Source organism: Pollicipes pollicipes, unplaced genomic scaffold, assembly GCF_011947565.3.
Source record: "Pollicipes pollicipes isolate AB1234 unplaced genomic scaffold, Ppol_2.1 Scaffold_3447;HRSCAF=4054_pilon_pilon_pilon, whole genome shotgun sequence".
NCBI classification, from domain to species: Eukaryota; Metazoa; Arthropoda; class Thecostraca; order Pollicipedomorpha; family Pollicipedidae; genus Pollicipes; species Pollicipes pollicipes.
The window spans coordinates 31,506,407-31,511,647 of NW_023596297.1; positions in this window are offsets into that span (position 1 = coordinate 31,506,407).

Below are 5,241 nucleotides of genomic sequence, written 5' to 3' on the forward strand. Positions count from 1 at the left end.
AACCGCAATCATCGCGGGTCGGTCTGTAGCCATTCTGAATAGGTCTGGCGTCCCTGTGGAAGTGGAGGCCATCGCGATGACGGCCGGCGGTCGATGCAGCGGTCAGCAACGAGACGAGGCGCGACCTAGCTGGGCGTCAGCAGTACGGGGCAGATCCGCAGAGAGCCGGCAGCATGTTGTCCGACAGCTTCGTCGCCCAGCACACCGACACATGCGGCGCCCAGCACGGTGGCTGGGTAGCGCGCCAGGATGTCGCGGAAGGACGTCGACGTCCGCTGCTCGGTGTCCAAATAGGATGCCAGCTTCTGTTCATACCGCAGAGCTTGAAGACACGTTCATCTACTTACAGTATCCGCTCAAAAGACGCCAAGGAACATGGGGTACCATGGTCTATGATAATACTTAGCCTAGCTCACTGGACTGTTTATCAAAATGAACTATCTATAAATATGACGATAATCACCAAAGCACTCAACTGTTGCCATGAGGTACCCGACAGCTTTAGAGGAATTATATTTATTAGGTTTGTCGCCAAAAAATCCAACTCTGCTCACACATATTTCATAACGATGCGTTTGAGAAGCACTGACCGTTCACAATCCCACCTGCCCGGCGTGGGCAGCTAGCCATAATACGTGTAGATACAGCTCGCTGGATGCGCACATCTAGGATAGAGTTGCACTCTCGCACTTTGCCACGGACAACCGCAGTTTATGAAACATGGTGGTTGGAAAATCGTTGTCAGGCCAACTACGGCAAGACTTCCCGGCTGAGAGATACAAAGCTCTGTGGCCAAAGCGATCATTAGTCACACTACAGTTTTACCATATACACATTAGGCTGGACATTAGATCAAACGGAGTGTAAGTGCAACCGTATTGATCACTTGTGCCTCCCAAATAGACCTTCCAACGCCCATGATCACAATATCACAGTAACTAGGATTAAGCTGCAAAGATAATTGGAAATGTCAGATACCTAGTAGGGACAGCTAGCTCGGTGATGCGTGCACATTGGTGGGTGTCATGTAATGTGTCACAGACAGATGCGGAGCTATGCTCATGATCATCAGGCATGATCGTTGGCTAAAATAGTTCCAAAAGTCAGCCATGGTAAAACTTATCCATCCATCCACGCTTTGTAACAGTACGACCCAATGCTACCATCCTTCTTCCCTGCAGTTGCGACCAGCGCCGTCATGTCAATTACCGGACTCAAGTGAGGTTTTCCCGCAGGGTCGGCTATCCAAATAGAAATTGTGAGCTTCTCAGGATTTCGAGAAGACTAGGCATTACAGATCATATGGTAAACGTCGGATGTAACAATAAGTGAAACGTCCAAAAAGGTGTGACATTATCTTAAATGATAAAGAAAATACCAAAATTGTGCCACCGTCATGGGAACTGAAAAAGTGCGCAATTTGTTTTCTGACATAACTTATTCTGCCCAGCTATAAGCTATATACCCCAAAAGAAGTGAACACTAACTGGCGGCGTATGCACATTACGTACAGCATCAATATGGAAACTGACCACTGCAACACGCACAACTATAGTGTGCAGGTTCCAGCTCCTGCACAAAATAATGGTGTCTGCCTGGCATACTCCTATGGCGCATTAAGGGACACCATGTCATCATCCCCAATAAAAAGCATTTGCATGCAACTATCATGCGTTCTGGCTAATCTGCACCCTCCTGCACCTATTGCCTTAGCCAAAATCTTGTCTGTTATCTTTTAGGCTGTTGAGACTTCTCGACTGTTAGCCTACGAAGCTTTGGGTCCCCAGGCAGTTCGTTTTTATCCAGTGCCGTACCAGAAATTAGCTACCACATTTCGCCCCAAATATGACGTCATACATCCTCATGGAAATTTTGTTCGTTCCGCGAAGGCTAACTCCGAACTGAGCTTGGATAGCTCATTTCTCCACGAGTGCCCCCTTTCCGTGCAGCCAATGCAATATCTTAAGTTTTCATCTAAGAATACATACTTTTGCATTTATTCAGAGGGATTTAGGTGACCCATATATTTAAAAGGGAGGATCCCACCTATGTTGTACTTCTCGCTAGTGTTCAGACGGGTACGACTTGATCCATAATGCCAGTTTTTTCGACGTCTTTCTGCACAGCTCAGAATTTCGACTTTAAGTAGCTGTTCCTGCGGGAGAAATTTCGTTGGACTCCCTGTACCACTATGAAAGTACAACATATTATTTGCCTTGGTTTTTCCCACGTGTAGGTTCTGTAATGTTTACAACGCTTTAATTTTTCAAAAACGTATAAAAACGCTCCGAAAGCTTGAGACAATGTTTAGACAAACAAATGCGAACATGAGGCTACGATCCTGCGAAATCAGTGAAACGTTACACTATGGGTCTAATTGCTCCCCTGTGGCGCTTACCTCATTGGCTCTTTTCCAGGCGCGCTTTGACTTGAGGAAGGCATCACGTGGTCCATAGTTACGAAATTGTTTAAACTTGCCGATGTGATTCGCGGTAACAGGCCATTGTCCCCCACTGAGCCAATTACAAACGTTCTTTTGCCCGCACCAGTACAGGTGCCACAATAGTTGTCATGGCGACGGCAAGCGCGACTGCGCGGAAGAAGCGTAGTGCTGTTACAAAGCGCCGACAGCGTAATTTGGGCTCGGAAATAATTAAGACTGACATCCCTACCATCTCTTGACCGTGCGGCAGTGTCGCTACGCAGTGTTTTATTAGATGTAACTGGTCTTGGTTTCATTAGAGAATGTTAAAAAAATAGCCTAAGGTCGGAAAGTCTTTGACAGCCGCGTTGCCTGTCCTAACCTACCCCTTCCTGCTGGGCGCGACTGCTCACTGAGCTGCGTCCCCCCGACAGCCGAGCTTACAGTCAGTCCTGACGCAGCCAGCTGTCCTCGGTGTCGACTGGCTGCCGCATTTGGTGCAGCATTTTCAGGCCCGGCTCCAGCCAGCCGATGAGGCCGCTGATGTCCTTCCGCTGGTCCTGTTCGTCTCGCAGCTGGCGACGAAACGTGGACGCCGCCTCGAGCGCCAGCGTCAGCGACGAGCAGAGCGGGAACGGCAGCAGCCGGCCGCGCGGCCGCACCTTACCGCCGAGCGCCAGGTCCTTGAGCACGTGCGCCGGCCGCCAGTTTCGTTTGTGCAGCTCGTGTACGGCGTGCGAGGCAGTCTGCTGCCAGAACTGATCGTCCGAGAGAGGGCGACCGTCGGTGAGAAGGCGCGGCGCCAGCTCAGCCACCGGCAAGCCCAGCCAGTCTGACAGCAGCGCCACGGCCGCAGAGAGAAGGTGCTGGCGCAGCGCCGTCACAGCCGCCGTCAGATCGGCCAGCTCGGCTGCGCTGCGACTGGCCAGCACGTTTATTTCGGGCCAGAAGTAGCAGCCGAGGTAGCCGTGGTGCAGGCTTACCTCCAGATAGCGCAGCACCGTTAGCAGGGACTCGTGCATGCGCTCCGGCGTCCACTGGTCGGCCGGGCGGTGCTCACACAGCCACATCAGCGCCGTCTTCAGATAGTAGCTCTTGAGCGCCGCCACTGGAGCGCCAATGATCGCCTTGCAATGCTTCAGCACCGTCAGGCACGCCTGCTGCGGCTTGCTCATGGAGCGGTACGCGATGTATTCGTGGCGTGAGAACGAGACTCGCCACTCGTGCTCTTCGGTGGGGCTGCCGTGGAAGCCGACCGGCACGAGGAAGGCGGGCGTGCGGCACAGACGCGCCACCAGCTCGGCACTCGGCTGGCCGGACGGTCGCAGCCGTGAGCCGTAGTCTTCGCATGGCCACGAAGGGTAACGCACGCAAGGAACCAAGTCAATGGCCTTGGCATTTTGCAGCCTGCTCTCGAAGGTGGTGCTCACAGCCGGGCCCGAGTAGGTGGACTCCTCCCTGGTCAATGTCTCCCGAAAACCATTCATCAGGCGCACCACGCGCTGGCCGGAGAACAGCAGCTGGCCGTCGTGGCGGCAGTCGGGTCGGCGCCGGTGGCGCAGCAGCAGGAAACCGGGCTGTGTGGTGCGGTCTTGATCGAGCACCAGCCCGGCCGGGCTGTCCTCCGCAAGAGGACTGGTCGAGGTGTACTCTGTAGGAGGACCGGCCGTGCCCACCACGTCCGTCGGTCCCAGCTGAAACATCACGTCCGTGTCGGACACCTCGTCAGCGAAGAGGCGCACGTCCGAGCACTCCCGCACGCTGCCAGACAGGTAGATGCGCTCCACGGCCAAGTTGTCCAGCTGGGCGCAGGCGCAGTCGGCTGGACTGGCCGGCAGCGCAAGCGGCAGGCCGCCCTCGCGACCCACGCTGAACGTCGTCGCCAGCACCTCCTCGCTGCTGGCCACGTACGCGGGGTGGTGCGAACTCAGGCCTTGCACGTACGGAATGTGGAGAAATGTTGCCCAGAGCGCCGCGGGGTTGGCCGGAGCGGGCAGCTGCTCCAGCCAGGCTGCCGCCTCCTTCTGGGCATCGCGCAGGCTGGTGCCTCCTGTCGCCATCGCCGCTGACTGAGGCCACGGAGCGCTCGGCCACGGTCACAGAGCGTGGGGCACCGGTCGCCGACGGTCCGCCGCGTGATGGGTCGTCACGGATGTCCGCCGGACGACTGTTTCCGTCCGACGCAGCAGACGCTGTGGTGTGGCTGGATGTGGTTGCACCAGACGTTGGTAACAAGCAGACACTGTTTATCAGAATGGGAAAACCCCCTGAGAACGCCTTTGTCGAGTTCTCCGCAGTTACCGTGCTGAGTCACGCGCCCTTCGAGGTGCAGATTGTGCGCCAACCACGCGACCAATGGGACATCAGAGCTGCAGATGGCGCACATGTAACGGGTCCCACCGATTGGAACAACGATGCGAGAAACAGCAAACGGTGCAAAGCTTTTGAGGTCGGCGTCAGCCGCACGTACACGGAATGGGAAAATGTGATTAAGCTTCTTTTTCGTTTCAAAAGCGTAAAATCAGTGAAAGTGAATCATGACAACGGGACAATGGGCAAGCATCACGTTCCAATCATGGCGGCGCTGCGAGAGCACAAAGCGAAACAGACGAGCACGCGCGACAGCAAGACCACGCATCGCATTGGCTCAACGCAACGATCATGTGAGACGATCTAACGTGCGTCGATCGGGACGATCAGAACCTGTGGCACGCCCTTGCATCACCCGGCCACCAGGTGGCAGGCGGCACGCTGCGCGCTGCCCGTCCTTGAGAGACTGACGCCCGTGCACCGCTCCCGCGCACGCCCAGCGCCGGGCG